This window comes from Limulus polyphemus, unplaced genomic scaffold (assembly GCF_000517525.1).
Source record: "Limulus polyphemus unplaced genomic scaffold, Limulus_polyphemus-2.1.2 Scaffold2730, whole genome shotgun sequence".
NCBI lineage: Eukaryota > Metazoa > Arthropoda > Merostomata > Xiphosura > Limulidae > Limulus > Limulus polyphemus.
In genome coordinates this window covers 40,190-62,699 of record NW_013668340.1, presented here as the reverse complement: position 1 = coordinate 62,699, position 22,510 = coordinate 40,190, and the positions used below count along the sequence as shown (strand labels likewise).

The window sequence follows — 22,510 nt, the reverse complement described above, 5'->3', positions numbered from 1 at the left end:
ATAAGTGTCAATCGAGGTAAGTATGGTTTGAAATGATGATTATATTGTAGGCTAGTGCAATACACATTACACGTGTACGGGTAGAAGCTTTATTCAAGGCTTGTGACAGTGCACAAGGTAATAGTTATTCAACATACAGAGAGGTGATTAACATTCCTGAATTATGGTTTTCATGCTGGTATGAGAACAAGAGAAATTAAATGCAACTTTAGTGATTTATGTTCTTTGCTACGTAATTCTACAAGAATATTATATTTTAATCACTCTGAACATATTCAAATATGTGGTCTTTTGTGCAAGTATACATGGTAGAACTGAAAAGATCCAGGGTCCAGATAGCTAACATGGTAAGACTGAAAGTGGAAACTTAAGATCAGGATGGATTACATGGTAGGAGTGAAAGAAGATACCCAAGATCATGATGGATCACACATTAGGATTGAAAGAGGAGTCTCAGGATCAGAATGGATTACATAGTAGAACTGATTGAGGAGACCAGGAAACAGGATGGATCACATGGTTGGACTGAAAAAGGAGACCTGGGATCAGGATTGATTATGAATACAGGCTACCAACAGAATTAGTTTAAACAAATCCTTGTATCATGGGCACAGACTTAAGTACGACTATTCAAATAATAGAAGTATAAGAAATAAAATGGATGATTTCAAGGCTTTATCTGAGATGTTCAATTTTGATGTTATGGGGATTACGTTAACTTGGCTTGACATGGAAAACAATGACAATTCAAATCATTTTGAAATTATTATATACAGGTCTTTCAGCAATGATAAATTATTTAAAAAAAGAGGATAGGTAGGTGGCTATTTGCATAAAGGAAGAGCTATAGCCAAACAAGTTTAATGTAGTAGAAGATGGACCAACAAGTCCTTGTTCATCTTAAATGTTATACATTAAACTGAAGAATATTTGAGAGACTATAACACATGCAGAATCAGATGGGTGTGTATCTGAAGATAAAAGAAAAAAAGATTAATGTTGTAAAATTGCTGTAGACAATCTAATCAGGCACAAGAAGTTGACAAGATGCCTTATAGGGAAATCAGAAATCCTTATAATAAAGTAGTTCTAATTGTAGATTTTAATATTAAAATAATTAACTAGGACAGTAAAGTGTCAAGTAGAGAAGATAAGTTTTTTACAGTTAGTACACGGCAGTTTTGTTCACTAATTAGTTAGGGAACCAACTAGGGATAATGCTATGTTGGATCTACTATTAACCACTGAAGAATATATTGTTCAAATGGTTGAGTTAGGGAGGAGCACTTGAGAGCCAATGATCACTGTATAATTAGGTATGTTAAGATTAAGGTTAACATTATCATAGTCCCAAACTTTAGAACAGCTATGTTTGATGCTGAAACAAAGGAACTATCCGAGATATATTGGAACAGGCAGTTGGGATGCTTCTCAAAAATGGGAAACTTTAGGGACAAATTACTACATGTAGAAAGTCAATATTTTCAGTTTGTGGGGAAAAAAACAATGCCAAACTGCAGTGGCAATCAAATAGAAAATTAAAGAAAAGTATTACAAATTTATAAAATTCAAACAGACCGCTAGAATGGAACATTTAAGAGATCTATAAAAGTACTAAAGAAACAATTAGCAGAAAATATTAACATCAGGGGACAAAATAGTTTGATGAATTTGATTAGCAATTGGCAAATATTGTTTCGCATCTTTTTAACATTCATCATTTTAACCAGTATGTCTGCAGACTTACAAAGCTAGAATCCGGGTTTTAATACCTGTGGTGGGCAGAGCACAGATAGCCCTCATGTAGCTTTGTGCATAATTAAAAACAAACAAACAATCATCATTTTAACACATTATGGCAACTAAAGTCCAGCACTAAAGTCATTCACTAATGAAAAAAAAAAAGAAATGGTATATTTTTATTGTAACATCACATTTATTCAGCTTCAAACCCTAATATTTAATTGTACCATACATGGCATTTCATAAACGAAATAGTTCCTGGTATATAAAGTAAAACTTAAAAACTGCAAGAAATACCAAACCCCTCAGCTGTCACAAATTAACCAGAGAAAGAAGTGAGTTGAAGATATTGCAACTGAACAAGATTGTCACAAATCTTTTTTTTTTTTTTGTGAGACCTCATCACTATCTTCACAATGCGGCTTTTTGAAGAAGAAAACATCTAATGGCTTTTCAACATTAATTACTTTTCTCCCCATGGGCATCCTTTACTGTGCATGCCACGAAGTTTTTAGTGAGTTAGATTCAAAATTTAATTAAACTACTTATTGATTGTTCATGTTATACCAATTGGTATAGCATAAAATCATACCTAACAATCCATATTTTAATAGCATAAAAGTTAAGTTTTTACTTTTATAAGGCAATATTAAAAAAAAAAACCTTAATTTTCAATAGTATGAGAAATGTGACATTTTCTCTAAGCATCCCCTTTTATCTAATATATTTACCACCTCTCCAAGAAGTATGAATTTTAATGTAAATTAGTTATTATAATATTGTCATCACTAAGATAAAGCATAATTTTCATAGCCTTCAATTTTGTTTGGTTACAGAGCCATCAAATAGAAAATCAAACCCCTCTTGCCACAATCATTTGTCACATCCTCTCTTTCAAGATTTGTCAGTAGTTCTCTCTTATGTTTAATACTATATAATTTTTAACCTATAGAAAGCCAAGGTTTTCATCTATCAAATGACATATTACATTATGTTGTTTTCTATATGGAAAAATGTTAATTTCACTTTCAGTACAAGTTTTGTTCCCATGGGAATGACCTTGGATAGCTTGTGATGGCTCTTGTGGAAGTAGAAAGCTAAAAAAATTGTGATAGTTATGGGACATTGTGTACTTTTTACATGTTATTATTCTATGTTATTTGGTGAATTATATAATTAAATAAAAATTATTTAGTGCACTACTACCATTACTATAAAAAAGTAGGATTAAGTGTCATCGAGTCGACAGCAAAAAAAGACCCAGATAAGTACTATATTTCTTGTTTTTAATGTATTCTTTATCATTTTAAAAGTAGGTAAAAATGTAAAAATAGGAAACTCTTTGGGTTAGTTAAGTTTAGGAAAGGAAAAAAAAAATATTCTAATAAAAAAAATTTCAAAAAACATGCACGTGAGCAGGTTGGAGTAGCTCATGGGTAATGTAATTCGATAGTGTAACATAAGCCTCACGGTCTCTAAGTGATTTACAACTTATATTATAATGGTGCAAATAGTACAAGTAATTAGCCACATTCAAAGGGCTATAAAACAATAAAATTTAAGTATAAATAGATGTATAGTCTTATGAGTTTAAAGCTACTTAGGATAAACTAATGTAGTTTCTGTTAGTTGCTATAAGTTGAAGTCCTTCTAGAAAGAAAAAAAAAAAGAGATAATTCAGATTTATTTCGATTTTTTTGTGGTGGTTACAAAGTTGGTCAAATTGACCAACATTTTATATAGTTAGTGCAGAGCAAATAACAGATAAAGTACACAGTTTTACTGGAAAAAAAATGTTTGAAATGTATTTAGGAGGTTTCAGAGATTATGTAAATATAATTTGATATTTTTGAGATGAAGAAAAGTATTATTAATCTTAACATGAAAATCATTTTGCACTTAAACTCGTGAAAAAAATCTCAATTTGTTCCCAGACAACTCATTAAAGAACTGATTTTTTGTTTACAAATGACTTGTAGTGTTTACTAAAAGTCTGCCAATGTTTCTGAAAATACACATACTGTATTAAAAGTTATGGTATTAAAACTGTATACGAGTAAAAATGTGGTTGGTCCTTGGGACTAAGCCCATAATGAGAGAGTTCATAACCGGCTAAATGTGCAGGGCATATAAGGTACGTACATAGTTTAGTCGGCTAGGCTGCTGGCACTAAACAGGCACATTCCAAACTTCATGAACAGACTTCTACAAAATGTGTGTGTATGCGATATGTGCATGACAAAGTGTGAAAATACTCATGCCGTTTGGCAGGAATTTCCAAAGAATTAACATCAGCTTTGGCTTTAGTACATCAAACTGAAATGTTAGGGCACTTTCATTGTGTTGTTGGAGATCTTGAAAACAACATACATGTGTACTGTAGAAGTGAAACCAGCAAAAGTGTCATTGACATATCTATACCAGTATATGGGGGATGAAGCACAGAATGTATGGCTTTTGTTTCGATCTGGTTCATGAATATATTGGCAAGAATGGGTGTGTTCTACAGAACACACACACACTAACTTTCTTTGAACACATAAACTCCATTCAGCTCAACATCAAATTTACAACAGAACATAAAAACAATACACAGGTATCTTTTCTTAACCTCAACATTATTAGATCGGACACACAGTTTAAAACCAAAATTCATTGTAAGAACACATACACCGGCCTCTACATCCCCTGGAATTCTGCTCATGACACCACACAAAAATCAATACACTGAAAAACCTTATAAACACAACCATATAACTCTGTTCAACAGACTACATAGATAAAGAAATTAACCACATAAAGCATTCCTTCACTCACACCAATAAATTTCCACCAGCTATTGTTGAAAAACTCTCCAACATTCACCACAACAAAACTCAAATCACAAACAAAATTGATACTAACAAACTCAACAACAGAACATTACAATGCAGTTTCCTTTTTGTCCCTGAAACCAGCTCATGAATTATCTACACTTGGACAAAACTAGCCATTAAACACAAAATTCCTGTCAACGTCAAATTCTCTCAAAAACCTGGCCCTAAATTAAAATTGTTACAAAACAAAAATTATTTAGAATCTCACAATACCAAAATCATTTACAAAATAACTGCCCAGAATTCTACATCGGAGAAACAGGATGAAAATTGGAAACCAGATTCACATAACACAATAAAAAAACCGTCCCATGTTTTCAACCACTGCAATGCAAAAAACCATAGTATATCTATTAAAAACACATTCATTTTAAACAAAGAACCAAACACAAACAAATGGAAAATCAAGGAATCAATCTTAATTGGACAAAACAACCCTACTCTAAACCAACACCCCTGGGGTGTCCAGATATCTCTTCTAAGTTGTGCACAATAACCGGTTATGTGACCTCTTTGTTCCATATTATATATATATATCTGTCAGTATAAACTACTTGTACCTGATGACGACAAAACCTTGTCGAAATGTTGTACATTTGCTGTTATGTTAAACTTATATTAAAGTTTTTCTTCATTACCCATTCAAGCCATCTCCAAGCATTATTAGTCTCAAAGTAGGTTCCTCATCATCGAATTTGAATACAAGAGAAAAGACTGATCCACACATTATGCTAAGTAAAGAGAAAAGTGATTCGCAACCAGGTTTGTTTTGATTCACAAATTGTGATGTGAACCCAGATATTTTATTCCCTGAACATTAACAGTAAATGCTTTTATAAGTATATCCAAGAAAAAGAATGTTAGAATACAAATTGGACCTCTAAATAATGAAGATGGGTGAGTTTTTGTTAATGATCATATATACAAATGCTTTTTCTCATTGGTTCTCACTATGGAAATATGTAGGGATGATTCCATATGTTGATCTCTCTCTGAATAATATGCCTTAAATTAAGATAAAATTAAGCCAGAACTAGTAAGGTTCAAGACTGGAAACTACAGGAAGATCAAGAACTATTGTCAGGTAATATTTATCCTAGGATAATAAAAGAAACAAAGGAGCAGATTTATGGGCTGTTAACTTTAACTTTTAAAAGTAGTGAGGTGCTAGAAAAATTAGAAATTAGCCAACATCATACTAATGTGAAGAAATACACAATGTCCAAGTAAGTACCACCCAGTTATTCTTACTTGAGTGGTTTCAAAATCACTAATTAAGCCATTGAAAATTTTTGAGGTTATTTTCCAATTTCTTCAGTATTTTAGCATTTTAAAAGAGTTTAAGAAAGAAGTTATAACAATTTTCTGAGTTTTTAAGAGAACATATACATGAAGAAATGGCGTAAGTAAAGACGCCTGTATTACGAAAATAGGGTCAAGAGCGAGGAAAGTACAGCTAGCTGGTTAAGTGGTATTGAGAATCACGAGTTATGAGGTATAAAAAAATGAAGCTACGACAGAGATGTTGAGAAAAATGCTAGCATAAGTGATTGACAGTGATTAATTACTGATGTTAACTTGTTAGTACTATGGAGGCTATGAAAAAGTTGATATTAACATGCAAAAGCAGTGCTTTGATGATATAATCCTTACACAATGCTGGTGTACTAGCACAAGTAAGAAGGCAACCGGCTAACTCACCGTAATAGTAACCAATCACTTAAGAGTTTTGGTTATGGTTTTGGACTAGCCCAGAAAGTTGCACAGATCGACCAATAAAGTGTTAGAACTACTTGCGGGTAGTTAGGAATTCTATTTGGAAGGTCAACAGAATACAAAGAAAATATGGGTTAAAAACTCGTGTCTGGAGCCAAATAATCAGTTGTTCTTGAACTCCTTAGAGTTATCTCCAGGAAGTATCAGCTTCAAGCCTCTATGAATATGAAGGTTTCAAAGCTCCAGAAGTGTGCCAGTCTAACTGTGTTGTAAGTATAAAATTGTTATCTCTCTTGATCAATTAATGTAGTTATAGGAAGTTTGTTAACTGAAAGCTGAAAAGTAAAGTTGTGAGAAACTAGCAGTTTCGTAAATGTTTCATTATTTATATTAACCGTGTATAGTATGTGGAAAAATTTAATAAATGTTGTTATATTTTGTTCAATGTTAGTCTTAGAATATGTTTCTTTATTCTAACTGTAAATTACCTCGAGTTAGAGACTTGTGAGCTTCACTCGGCACTGTAATCCTCAACTTAATAAATTTGGTGTAATCGGCAATATAATCAAAACTCCAACAATTAGCTCTAAGGGCACTGCCCGTTACAGCTGGTGCAGTCTCGAGTATTTTTGGAGTAGCTAACGTCGGGTTGGTTAGAGTAAAGAAAGATGGAAAAAGTAAGAAAGTCAGCCAAACTACTATAAGTAGTACAAGTTAAAAATAAGTAGTAAGTAAGTGAATTTGGCTACTGTGGGTAAAGACACGACTACAGAGAGTGGTGCATACCCTAGAGTTGATAGAATGGCTGACACTAGCTACAAAGCTGTGGCAGAACAACCCACACAAGTAGGTCCATGTGGCACTACTCATTTAATGAACACCATACCATCATATCACGGTAGAGTAAACGAGGATGTTAAGAGCTTTATTGATGTCTTAAATGAAGCTGCCAGAATATTGAGCTCAACTGACACCCAGAAGGCACACATATTAAGATTAAGAAAAGCAGGAGATGCAAAATCCTATATTACAGCTTATAATGAACTATGTGAAACCACAAATTTTCAGTATCTAGTACACAGGTTAGTAGAGGAGTATAGAAAGCAAGAAACAACCAATGTAATTCTAACAGAGATACGCAATTTAACTCAGCAACAAGGTGAATCTGTCCGAGTTTTTGGAGATAAGTTGCAGGAGTTATGTGACAGATTGCACAGGTTTTATACACACCCAAACGAGTTGCTGACACAAGATACTTTAAAATCTGAATATGAATGAGGGTTATACAATAATGCAGCTAGATGTCATGTGAATGAAGCAAATACTCCTCAAGCAATTTTTCTTGGCCTGATTGAAGTAGCTACTTGAGAGGAGCTACGAGAAAAACAGATATATAGGCCTAAACATTCTGTTGTAAATGTAGTAAATAAACCTAGCAAAGCAGATTGACAAAATAAACAAAGTAAGCCCAATGGCTTCCAGTGTTTCAACTGCAGCAAAGTTGGACACAGAGCAAGGAACTGCTTTCAAAAGCAGAAAAGAAATGAGCAAATAGTGTGTTTTAATTGTGGTATTACAGGTCAAATGGCAAGAGATTTCCAATGCCTATGGAAGGCAGAAAACAGAAAGGCCCCAAAGGCTGGATCTTATAGAGAAAAGTTCCTAAAGAATAATGGTAGCCCTAGATTCGATGTGAGATCAAAAAAACGTAATCCCTACTGGGATTACAGAGCAAAAGTAGAGGTGGTTCCAGCAGTTCAGGATTAAAGAATGTGTGTTCAAATGTTAATGACGTATCACCAATAGTTATAGCATAAAGAGAAGGTGTAATATGTCTGTTATTGGTTGATACAGGTGCTCAATCTTCGCTACTAAGTGCAGAACTAGTAGATAAAAATCCGACATAACAGGACATCCTGTTAAAATACTACGTAAATATAGTGTACATATGAATGGAGGAAAGTTAGAGTTAGAACACTCATTCTACATCTGTAAGCAGATAGACTTAGAAACAGATGGTATCTTAGGGCAAGATTTCTTCTAAAGGCAAGATTTCTGACACTGAAATATCTCTTACTTTGGGTAAGTTATGCATAGAAACAGAGATATGAAGTTTTAAAAGACTTGAACCTTCCGACTTATGTGCAACAGTTGAGACACATGATACCGTCCCACTGGCTAAAGTTAATGGTCAGACGCCTAGCGCTAGCATAAGCAAGGCTAAGAATCAACAGTCAAAACACGAAAGTACTGATCTCCTAGAGTGTAGCAATACACGACAACGTTGGAGAAGTATGAATAAGAAGTGTTCTAAAGGAAAGCCAGGGAATAAGAGTACACAGAAAAACTCTAAATCCAGCAGAAGTGATGATGGAAGTCATAAGAATAAGGTGAGTGATAGTAAAATAAGGCAGAGTAAGTTAGCAAATAAAACTTTAAAACAGGAAAATAATAATTAAAACCCCTCAGATGACTCTACACTTATGCCTAACATAAGCAACAGAGCATCCCAACAGGAGTGTTTGAAGAAATGAGTAACTGTAAGATTAAATAAAATAACTGAAGTACCTGCAAGAAGTCAATTTATTGTTGAAGCTAAAGTAAATGACTTTAAGTGTAATGATGAAGTGTTAGTTGAACCTATTGAGATAGAAGAAACATGAGTTTATATAGCTGCTTGTATTAATAAAGTTTCCGAGAGAGACACCACAGTGCCTATAAAAAGAGTTAAATGTGAATGAAGAAAAGGTAATACTACCTAAGAACATAGTAGTAGGCAAGGCTAGTAGTAGAGAAAAATTAGCTGCTATAGAACAGCATAACGTTAATAATGCTGAGAAGCAGGCACGACAAAATAGAATAGACTGGGATTCTATCTAAAGAAATATAGAACAGAAACATAAACAGGGCTTGATAACATTGTTAGAAGAGTATAGAGATATATTTGTAGGAGAAAATGACTCTAATGGTTGTACAAATAAGGTTAAACACAAGATAGTGTTGAGTATTAATAAGCCTATAGCACAGAGACCCTATAGAGTGCCAGAAAAACATGGGGTTGAGCTAAAAGAAGGTGTAAAAGAGATGGTTGAACAATGTGTAATAGAGGACAGTAGTAATCCATATGCAAATAAGGTTAAACACAACATAGTGTAGAGTGATAATAAGCCTATAGCACAGAGATCCTATACAGTGCCAGAAAAACATGGGGTTGAGCTAAAAGAAGGTGTAAAAAGAGATGCTTGAACAAGGTGTAATAGAGGACAGTAGTAATCCATATGCATCCCCAGTTCTATTAGTTTCTAAAAAGGACTGAAAATTAAGGTTCTGTGTGTATTTTTGGAAAATGAATGGAGTAACAGTCAAAGACATTTACCAATTACCTAATATCGAAGAAACCTTAGATAGGTTAGGATTTACAAAATGAATATTGACAGGTAGAGATAGAAGAAGAAGATAAAGCTAAAACTGCTTTTGTATTACTTTCAGATAAATATCAGTTTAACAGAATGCCTTTTGGCTTATGCAATGCCCCTTCAACATTCCAGAGATTAATGGATGTTGTATTATCAGGCTTGCAAGATTTAGAATGTTTCTTTATTTATATGATGTTATAGTTTTCGCTGCCAGTTTTGAAAAAACACTTAGAGGTTAAAGCATGTATTTGAAAGATTATGGAAAGCAAATTTAAAGCTTAAACCAAGTAAATATCAGTTTCTGAAAAAAGAAGTAGAATATCTAGGTCCTTTGGTTACCGCAGATGATGTAAAACCTGACCCTAAAAAGTTAGAGGTTTGTAAGAATTATCTGGTGCTTAAAACAGTGAAAGATGTTTGTGCATTTTTAGGTTTTATAGGCTTTTATAAAAGGTTTATACCACATTTTGCACTGCTGGCTAAACCTTTAACTGAATTAACTAAGAAAGAAATAAAACTTCAGTGGACAGATAAAAGACAGGAAGCATTCGAGAAACTAAGGGAAACCTTATTAACAGCCCCAATTCTAAGTTATCCAGATTTCAGTAAAGAACTTGTCTTAAGCACAGATGCTTCAGGTTTCGCTATAAGTAAAGTACTATCACAGTTAGATGAAAATGGAAAAGAATACTCTAAGCTTATCAGAGTAGACAGTTAGTAGAAACTGAGATAAATTATTCAGTTACAGAACAAGAATGCTTAGCTCTATTGCATGGAATTAAAACTTTCCATTTTTATCTGTACAGTAGAAAGTTCACTATTATTAGAGATCATGCACTGATAAGATGGTTAATGACATTAAAAGACACCTCCTCTAGATCAGCGAGATGATCATTATTACTACAGGACTACAATTTTGAAATAGTATACAGACCAGGTAAAAAGCATTCTAATGTTTATTCTCTGAGTAGAATTAGAGTAGGAAATACAGAGACTGAAAAAAAGCAGACAATTAACAAAGTAAAAGAAGTACAAACTGAACATAAAGACGAATTAGAAGTAATTTGGGATTTATGTCATGTGATTAGTGAGCAAAAGAAAGATCCGATAGTAAACACCTTACGAAACAAAATAACACAAGGAGAAGATACAGAATACATATTAGATTCAGATATCTTATAAAAAAAGGTTAAAGATAGCAAATCTTTACAAATGGTTGTACCAAATAATTTAAAACCAAGGTCATGAAAACATATCATGACATGCCATTCGCAGCACACCTAGCTTTTGCTAAAACATACAGTAGGATAAGTATGAGATTCTTTTGGCTAAACATCAGGAAAGATATTAAAAATTACTGTGAGTCCTGCAAAGAATGTCAAAAACAAAAAACGAGTCCACACTTTAAGAATGCTCCTTTACAAAGAATGCCGAATCTAATTACACCTTTTTATCTAGTAGCTTTGGACATATTAGTCCTATTGCCTACATTCTACGCAGGAAACAAGTATGTGTTAGTAGTTGCAGACTACTTAAATAGGTTTCCTGAGGCTATATGTTTACCTGATCAGAAAGCAGAAACAATAGCCAAGGCTTATGTGAACAACATAGTAGCTAGGTATACCCCAATATCTATTAACAGATAGAAGTAGTAACTTTATATCTAAGTTAATGAAGGAAGTTTGTGAGTTATTAGGTGTAAAGAAGATTGAGACAACAGCTTATCACCCAGCTACTAATGGTTTAGTAGAAAGATTTAATAGAACCTTGTTAGACTTGATCTCTCAATACTGTGAGAAAGATCAGAAGACTTGGGATGAGCAGATTCCCTAATTACTATTAGCATAAAGAAGTGTTGAGAACGAGTCTACTCATGAAAGTGCATTCTTTCTATTGCATGGTAGAGATGTTATATTACCCATGTAGGAGATATTAGCTCCTAGAAAAGTTAATTATGCAGTAGATCATGACTATAAGGCAGAACTACTACAGAGAATGCAGTTGGCATTTAAATTGGCTAATGAACATTTAACTAAAGCTGCTGAAGGTTGAGAGAAACAAGTAAATAAGAAGACACAGGTTAGTGGTATAAAGTTAGGAGACAAAGTATTGTTATACACCCCGATTGTTAATAGAGGAAACACTAAAAAGTTAGCAAAGTTATGGAAAGGTCCATTTAGGGTTCTTAAACAAATGAGTCCAGTTAATTTTGAGATTCAGGAAATCTATGGAAAAAGGTAAACAATTAGTACATGTTAATAGGATGAAGTGATAACAGAAGATACCCCAGTTAGTAGTGGCAACAGTGAAGGTAGTGCCCCAGCAACTGAGGATGATATCCCTAGTACCAACACAAGCTGATACAGTGACCCATGACTATAATCTTAGATCATGCGATCCTATATCAACTCAACCAGAAGTGACTCTTACAACTAAGAGGAAACGAGTGAGATTCAATCCTCAAGTAGTTGTACACAAACCTAAAAGTGACACAAATACAGTTAATACTGTATCTCGTGAAACTAGCATAATTGATGCCTTCAGTAACATTATAGGCTACTTACGAAGTTGTAAGTAATCTAAGTAGAATAAGATATATATATAACTGAAGTATGTTGCATGTATATTATATAAGTATTATAATTATTTGTATTATTAGTAGATGTATCTATAAGTTTACCGGGATTCTTGCATTACTGATGATAAAGATCGGAACCGGACAGAATGTGAGTATAGTGTCAGTGGAGAACAAGGTAGGTGTGGTTTTTATTGAAGAGGGTAATTTTATATTATCTGGAGATAAATGGATAATTATTAAGGACAAACCATTTGCTGCAGTATATCAGATTACTAATGCGATTACAAGAAGAGTTAGTAGTGTTTGAGAAGTTGTTGAATGTGGATACTCATGTCAGTTTTGACACAAAAGGTTCAGAAGATGTGACATTATATCACATGAGACATCAGGGAACAGCTATCTTACAGCTAGCTAGGATCTTACAAGAACGACTAATCGAAAATTATAAAACTTTAATTAAACAATATTATGGCAAGATAGGTGAACTGTTATTAGAATTAAAAGATACTAAAGACAGTGTATCCATATCAGACAGAACTCGACAGAGACAAGGCTTAATAAATGCAGGTGGAAATGTTTTCAAATTCTTGTTTGGAACAGCAACCACCAATGATTTACAGGAATTATATGAGAAGGTAGAATGACAGAAAGGTATTTAAGGAAATAATTCATCTGATAGGTGAACAGGCAACTATAATGAATTCATTGAATCAAACAATTGAATTTCATGACAAAGAAATTAGAAAAGTATCTAAAGCTATAGTGAATATTACTAACGCATTGATACACACTAGAGTAAGACAAACTAAGTTACATAAGGCAGGAATTGAAATGTTACTTTTTGAACACTAGGATTCAATATAAACAACAGCAGTTATCTTTTATTGTAAGAAATAGCAGGACAGAGTTAGCTAAGTTAATACAAGCATTGTATGTAGCTGCAGATAAAAGGTTGAGTTCATACTTTCTACCACTGAGTAAATTAGAAAAAGTGTTAGATGAAATTGAAAGGAGATTACCTCCACACTTACAGTATGTAATACCTACTCATAGTGATCAGATTTACATGTATTACACATGGACTGACATAAAGACAGCAGCCATTAGAGATACCCTACGGATGTTTATAGAAATACCTTTGAAGGCAACCGATAGAATGTTCAAATTATATAAAATTATACCCTCACCATTGACGATAAATCATTCATTAGCTTTAACTATAGAAAATGATAAACCATACATTTTTGTTTCGAGTGATCAGCATATATATATGAAAATGACTGAAGAGGACATGTTGAATTGTATAGAAGGATCCATCAGAATCTGTGACCCTAACTCAGGTATTTATTCGGTGCCTATTGTAATTTGCAATTATGTAATATTTGCAGGAATTTAATAACTGAATTATGTGAGAAAAGAATAATTATTCCTAAACCATTTTATTTTTATAAGACCAGGACTCCAGGAACTTGGTTATTTAACATTAAGGATGAACTTACTCTATCAGTTGTATGTCCAAAATCAAATGTACATCAATTTGACTACCATAGTAGAGTAATTAAATTAAGAGATAGTGGTTTCCTGAGATTAACCAGAAATTGTTCAGCTCATGGTCAAGGTATTACTTTGCCCTCTAGCTTTAGAAGTGAAACTAAAGACATAGGAACTCAATTAAATGTAAAGATTCCAGAATTACAGGAACTATTAACCAGGAAAGAATCACAATTAATTCAGAGTATAGATAGAGAAACAGACATTAAGGAATTAACAGATATACTGAGACTAAACACTTACTTCCTAGCAAGTCAGGATTAAGTATTAAGGAATTCTAACAGCATGTAGATCACTTACGAGCTAGAGCTGAAGGACAGAGGTTAGATAAGTGGAAAGTATCTAATTCAGTGTTGGTAACCTAATGCTTAATAGTAGTACTAGTAAGCATAACATTAGATGGACTGTGTAAGACTAAAAAGAATAAAAGAGCAGGACCAAAAATAAAAGATTTTCCGAGTACTCCAAGGCTACTGAAGTAATCAAATTAAATGATTAGGCCCCATCTAACCAGGACACAAATTGATTATGTACCTGGTTATAACATTAAATTGGTCTGAACAATTGGTGTGGTTAGCTGATTATTAGGGTATTATAATAGTCAAAATTGATAGGCAAAATAAAAAAGGTATTGTAGAGGTCCAAGGAACAATGAGGTTAGTGAGCAACGACAATGATTCAAGAAACAAACTTGTTAATGTATTAATACAGAAATAAACAGAGACGATCAATGATTGTGTGACTACGACCAGAGAGAAGTGGGTGAATTTGGTGCGCAATCAAACAAGAAGCAGAGTGTGTTGTGTGTGAATGACTGTGTGATAGCGTGACAGTGTTAAAAGAAATTAGTCAATAACTAGATGTTATGGTTATAGACCAGCCCAGTTACCAGCTCAATCTACAGCCTTAATAAAAAGGAGAATGAAATCTGCCATAGAGGAAATTGAAGGTTTCAGGGTCAATAATGTGTATATTATAAAGGAACTCGCTGTAACTGACTCTTACACTGGGTGGACCGACACCTGCTGGTTCCATGTCCCATACGGAGAAGAGGCATTAAGCTAAGGGGATCATAGACACATACATTGGTGTACTACAAACCTACATGGACTACGCTGGTCACATGGAGAATATTCCTTACAGGAGTTGATACAATTCTGCCAACAACTTCAAAAAACCTATGACAAGATTTACACGAAAGGGCCAGCATATTGAATCGGTGGATCGGTCTCCCCTGTATCAACTTGGAGGACTATGGATGCCCCCATACCGACAGCTGACTGCCCCAAATGATGTCTACTGTGCCTATCATCACCATCCTCACGAACAGTGAGCAAAATAGAAGGCATGCACATTGTATCAGTGGATTATAAATAATGAGGAATTGACCTTCATCATTCCCATTATGAATTCTAAATGTAATTGTTAGAGATATTTTGACAGTTTAATGATTATAAGTATTGATAATTAATAGGATTATGACTTTTATATATAATCTTAATAATCTGTATATTATCCAATCAGTATTCAAAGTTGTACTTTTTGAGATATTAATTTTTATGTACTTTTGGAGATGTTAATTTTGATACTATATTAGATATTGAGGATTAATGGTAAAATGTTTTTTGGTAGTGATGTAACCATTGATATTATATGATCATGGAGAAATTATAAATATTGAACATATACCATACTGAAACTATTTCACTCAAGAAAAGTTGCTAGTTTTTAAGTTTGTCTAATAACTATCCTAGGGGTGGGTGACTAAAAGCTCGCAATGTTACCTATGAGTATTATTACTTCTATGGTACAGTTTGTCAACTTCAAACTACAAATTTTCAAAACTGCTTTTCTTTCTTCATTTGGTTAAATCACAAGTTATTTTGTGCTGATATATTTAATGTAATTATCATCATTATATATTAACTCAAAGCATTGTGAAAAATTAATAGCATAACTGTACCAGCAGTAAAATGAAGAGGTAACATATATATATATATAGAGAGAGAGAGAGACTTTATAGAATTGGTTGCAGGAATGCATAAACACAAACTAATTATCATCATGCAAAATAAAAGCATAAGAGCTATACATTCCACATTCACCATTTCTTGTATCACAATGTCAGAAGCAAATGTATATTGTACAAAACAAAATTTATTGTGATCTACAATTATGTACTTATACAGTAATTTAAAAAATTAAAACATTAAATTCAAAACAAATAAATCTTCTATTTTATTATAAACAGACAATTGTATTTTTGAAGATTTATATCCTGTTAATATAATTTTCCTATACTGAAAATGTATTTCCGATAGGGACTTCCCTCTTCTCACAAGATTAGCTTTTCCCATTTTTTCCTGCCCTCTATATACGAACTTTTTTATAAAGCATGCCACAAGCCTTCCACACATCCCCTACTGGAATCAAAGATTCCAACATGTCTCTCATGAAAATCATAATGCATCATTTCTCCACCAATAGGAGAGCACTATTATCATGTGACGCTTGTGACTCCCCTCTATGCGCCACTACCGAACCATCACTTCAAAGTTTTGCAGATGACGTAAGCACCGGAAGATTGTGGGGAGGAGGGTGGGAAGTGTGAGCAGAGGGAAACATAGGAAAATTATAACTTCCGATATGGTATTTCCCTCCGCTAACAAGATTAGCTAGAATCCCACACTGAAACACAAGAGGTTAGAATGAGGGCACCCAATCAAAGAGGTGAACTGCATTTAGACGTCTCACTCTGTGGTATGTGTCACTCAATCTAGAGGATTTTACACCTTCAACACTGGCAGAACATCACCACCCTATTTTCAACTGAATGGTTATAGCCATCTATTTGGAACCCATCCAGCAGGTGAGCGTGCAGAGCCATGGAAAGAGCACGTGAATCAACATGGCACACAGTGCAGATTTATTTGTGTATGTAAAGAATATCTTGTCAGGCACCACTCACTACAGAGTGGGATCCAAGAGACAAAATTCGAAGCAAGGTCCCCTGAAAGAAAAGAAATGAAAAAATTCATGAAATAAAGAAAATTATGTTAAGTTAAACCACTTCGAGAAGTAATGAGCAAAAAGAAAGTTTTCTGAACTGAAGCACCACCAAACAAGAAGTGATGGTTTAGTAGTGGCACATAGATGGAGTCACATGCATCACGTGATAGTAGTGCTCTCCTATTGGTGGAGAGATGATGAATGATGATTTGCATGAGAGACATGATGGAATTTTTTATTCCAATAGGGGGGTGTGGAAGACTCGTGGCATGCATTATAAAAAAAAATTCACACATATAGAGAGCAGTAGAAAATGGGACAAGATAATCTTGTGGGTGGAGGGAAGTACCGTATGAGAATATAAGATTTATAAATCAAGAAAGAAATTAAAACTGCATAAAGCAAACTGAAAAGTATTTTACCATAGAAAAAATTTTCTTTTATAAACATAACTTTTCATGTATAACTTTAAGATAAGACAAACTGAACAAATTATAATTAGCAGCACTACACTTTTATGTATAACTGGTGCTTCAAGAACTGAACAGAAAACATTGAGTTGGCTTACCTACAGTGATTCATCAGAACTTAGATTTCTAAGTGGTACTGTTTAGTAGGGATGTATAGATGAGCCATAATTGCCATTATCATAAAATAATAAATTACCTGAAAAAGAACACAAAATACTGGAATTAAAATGGCTGCTTGAGACTTAATGTTCTTACCATTTTGTACAAGTTAATGGTAACAGTAACAGATTTTCATGGTAGCTTTCTACATCAACTTGAGCTTAATAGATGTGGCAATTTTACCAGTTGGTTATACTTTAGTCATAATGCATGCATATGAAACTCATAAATAAATGTTATTATCTTGCCAGTTATCCTTCATATAAAACTTCACACTTAACTACTTAGTGCTTTTATGTAAAGGATGATAAAAACAATATTGATAATTGAAATGGTCCTTTGTCACCTTGCTTGTTCTCACATTGTTCTCCACTAGAAATCCTCAAAGTATACAAACACACATACACACACACATATATGTATATATAAATTATGTGAAAAAGCCCATGATATAACTTTTAGTATACTGAGTAATCTTCTTCAGGTAAGTGTGTGAAAGAACTCTTAATAACATAGTTACTATTTGAAACTTTTGATACAAACCTGCTGTATAAAAGGATTGTTAACCTTACATAAATAAACTACTACTACTTCATGGCACCAAATATTATCTTGACAGTTTTCATCATTTCATTTCTTAAGAAAATCTCCATTCATATAGCTAAATCTATTACATATGAGATGTCTGTATTACTGCATTGAGCAACTTCTAATAATTACAGCAAACAATAAAATACAGATGGAGTATGATATCTTTATAGTAAGCAAAACTGACACATCCTCTAATAATGGATATAAGAAATATTTAACTATTTAGTAATGTTATAATACACATAAGTTGCATACACTATCAGAAAGCATGTCTAATAAATGAAATTATATAATTGTAAATTTCAAATGAGAAACTTATAAGGTTGTCAATAAAGTAGGAAACATATATATATATTTCAATTATGAGAAAAATAAAGTCACTCACTTAGGATAAAGAAACTTATAAAGATGCTTGTTTAATAAGAAGAATGTTGCCGATGTTGTAAAAATTAGTTATGAAGGATGAAGTATGCAGCCTTTGACAGATCAAATTTTTTAGCTTAAAAGTAGGATTACAAGTTACGTTGTAAGGTTATAGAATATTGTTTTCAATTTGCATCTCATGGGGGCAGTGGTATGACTACTGGATTAATACCAGGTTCAAATAATTTGAGCAATGACATAAGGCTTAAAGTTAACCAGCTACACTTGATTTCATTGGAATGTAAAATAACTGGAAATGATTTGATTCAGGTGTTCAAAGTTTACAAGTTTTCGAATGGACTACCTGAATGAAGTATCCTTATTTCTGAATTTATGAGGCTAATAATAAAGATTTCAACATTAGATGTTATTAGGATAAGTATTGAAAACCATGATTCAGACTTGTTTTTTTTTTAATATGCAGAATTATTTCCTTTCTGAAATTATTAATTTTTTTTAAATAGTTTAACTGATAATATGGATTGTATTAATAGTTTGAATTATATTTCTTTAAAAGTTTTATTAGATAGTTTTGGAAGTAAAATGCTACATTTAGCATAAAAATCATATCCAGTGTCTCATGTTTATATATACATTGAAAATGTACACAAAGGCCAAAACATAAAAATGGTTGGTAGTGTAAATTTGATGGGTTATCCTATTGAAATAATGATGTCAATAGAATAGCAGTGTTTGATGAAAAAGTAATTCCAAGTAATTTTAACTGCATTTTCCATGTTGTACTTCAATAGTTAGAATAATCAAAAATAGCAATAAATGAAAACATTAACGTCATTTAAATTGATTATTTTCATAAGTTGTGACATTAATCAAATAAGTTGAAAAACATTGAAATAATCAAAAATAATGATGAGAAATCACAATTTTTATATTTTGATTACTTGAATAGTTGAAGTACTCTAAAACAGTTGTAAGCAGAAACACTAATTTCAATTAAATGAATATTTTCATTGACATTAATCAATCTAATCATGGTTTTGATTAACCAATTACTTTATGTTATACTAATCAAGATAACCTATGCTCACAGGTTATCAGTTATATCAAGATAATTGCCAAGCTGTATTTCACAATGTGCAGAATGCAATTCAAAAATTTTTAATTAGAAGTTTTAGTTTGTTTTACACTGGAGGGGAAAAAATTTGTTTTATTCCTCCATGACCACAAGTGTGGTACGCTCATAAAATCTCTGTCAAAATTTTGTTTTACCCTTGAGTTCCTCTTTGTAGTTAAACAATGTACATGTAATACACACTGGATTTTATGCTAATTTTTGGTTCTTTCAACATGAGGTACGACTTTGATGGTTTAAATGTACTGTTCTACTATGCTGGTTCTTACATTCATATAATTAATATTATATGTTTCAGCTGTTTGTTACTTATATATTAGAATAATTAAACCATAGTATCAATAGTTCATATACTTTTCCCATTTTTCTTTTCTGTTTTTGCAGTTTCTATAAAATGACAAAAGTAATATTGTATCTTCTTGTTTTTCTCTGCATAAGAACACTTTACAACTTTTTAGAGAATTTTATAGAACAAGTCAAAACATAGTGTTTTATTCAAATTTCTTTTTACTATTATTTTTAAACTGTGTGATATTTGTGCCTGACAAAACATTTTAACATGTTTAACATTACCAAACATCTCTTTATACTTTCATCATTTTTTTTAAATAATTTGCAATGTGCATGCTTTTATATATATATATAAAATTTTTCAAAAATGTAATACTTTTCTTAGTTTCACCTAAAATATCAAAACTGAGAATATTAATCACAATTTTATGGGTGGGGTGTGAGCAACAGTTTGTACATTTTTTCATAAATTGAGTAAATATTACTTCAGTTCCAAATTCAGTGGGCTTTATTAATTAAACCAGTAAAGAATAATTTATGCTTTTTTTTGTCCTGTTACTTTGTTGGACAACAAGTTCAACTTAATCTCTAAATAGTACCAGTATCATATTGTGGTAGTGTTATGACTTACACATATGACTTCCAGTATAAGTAGTAATAGCACAAGTATACAAGTATATTCTCTGAATCTAATTTCTATAATATACTAATACCATTCTACTTAAGGCAGTTACTTTTAAATAAGTTGGTCAAACTATGGAATAGTTTGTCTTCATGTGTGGTTGGGGCTGCAACAAAGTGACTGAATTTGAAGGAGTTTCTGTGTGTATTTTGTTGTAAATTGCTAGTACGGAATAAGAAAGTCTGGATCATAACCTAATGGCTCCTTATTAACCCTTGAAAATGGAATGAAAATCATACGGGTTACTCTTGTTGCTGAAATGCACATTAAAGCTACAAAAATACAAACATTATTATTATTCTCTTTTTCGATATTAGTTCACATATTGCATTAATACACGTGTGAAAGGTACCATGTAGTGTGGCAGCAAACACATACATTTCCAATACACTACGGCTCCTGTGGTTTGTGAATCTCTCCATGCATGTCCTGATGCCATACGAACTAATATTATCTGAAACTTAATCATATTCTTGGTAATATTATTAGTAACAATATTATCAAGTAAATAAATAAGTTTCAGATAAAGTATGCATGTTAATAGCTTTAATTTCCATTTCGGTCTTAAGAACTGGTGATTTACTGTTAATATTATTGTTAACTAGAGTCATCGTATTACTATTATTGTATTGGTATTAGTAATACAAAAGTACTTTTGTTATACTTCGTAGGTTAGGCCTAGATCAAGTAGTTGAGCAATGTTAGTATTATTATTATATTTATACATTACAAAATAATTAATTAACTTAGTTTACTTTCTCAGGTTTATTTACTTTAAATTAAACTTTAACTTACTAAGTTTAAACTTAACATCATATTCTTAATCTTAGTCTTGTCACTATGTCAGACGAGTTGTTTAACTTTTTAGTTTTACTTTTTAACGAAGTTTAATCCTGTAAGTGTAAGTTGCAGCAAAAGTGCAAGTTCAACTTACAAACTTATAAATTTATTCATACACAAGCACAAAAAGGTACTATTGCTGACAATATTCATTTCATCTAATGCTTTTTGCTGCCATAAATCAAAATAAAAATCATAAAAAACGTAAAATATGTACTTACAACATACACTATAACGATACTTGTATATGTTAAATATATTACATTATTAGGCTTACAAGACATTAATAACAGCATCGGTCCTGCCCTCTTTTGTTTAGATGGTGCTTATCGGTAAAGTAAATGCTTATAGCTGCAAAAATAACGAAAAGTTACTCATTCTCAGAAATTTATATTCCAATTAAGAGCTCTAAATATGTAGTTTATCAATAAAATATAATTTCATAATAAATAATATTCATAATTTTTCATGTCTATCTATATTGCTATATATGGTCATAAGTTTTCAGAATTCTGTAAATTATGTGTTTACTAAACATAACTTGGAACTTATTTTCTAATAATACAAATGTTGGAAATTAATTAAAACAAAAGTAGAATGACCCTAGATAAGGCAAAAAGTAGGTTTATTTACAAGTGAAGATTGCATTTCATGTGAACATTTCTACACGAAATCTACTCTTCAAATATAGATAACGTTTTACCCGTATTAATTCTATTTTTGACTGAAATTCTATTGGGTATTTAATGTTCCCCAGTGGGTTAGCGTTGAGTTTCCACAACTATAATGCTAAAAATCGCGATACAATTCCCCGTGGTAGATAGAAAGTAAATGGCCTATTGTGCAGGTCTGCGCTAAAAACCAGCAGCAGTGAATGTTTAAAAATAATTGTATCTAAAGAAAAGAAAAAAAAACTTGTGAATTATTAACATTCAAAATATAGGTCCCTAAACGGCTGCAGTCTTTATTAATTAATATAATAGGCTATTGTCATCTTAAAGGCATTTGTGATTATATACAACAAACCTTTCAAATAAGACACCACTATATAGTGATTTTTTTATTTTTGTTT

At 32.3% G+C, this 22,510-nt stretch overlaps 1 protein-coding gene across 1 annotated transcript in view; it reads right to left on the bottom strand.

Annotated features, from left to right (window-relative positions):
• The window catches only part of LOC106467754, a 72,291-nt gene extending 50,588 nt beyond the window's left edge, over positions 1–21,703 (bottom strand). Inside the window, exons 1-2 of the mRNA XM_022395940.1 lie at positions 21,660–21,703; positions 17,458–17,555 (exon numbers count right to left, since the gene is read on the bottom strand). The gene's annotated coding sequence lies outside the window, so the exon portion shown is untranslated. The remainder of the gene's footprint in view (positions 1–17,457; positions 17,556–21,659) is intronic.
• Between the last annotated feature and the right edge of the window lie 807 nt (positions 21,704–22,510).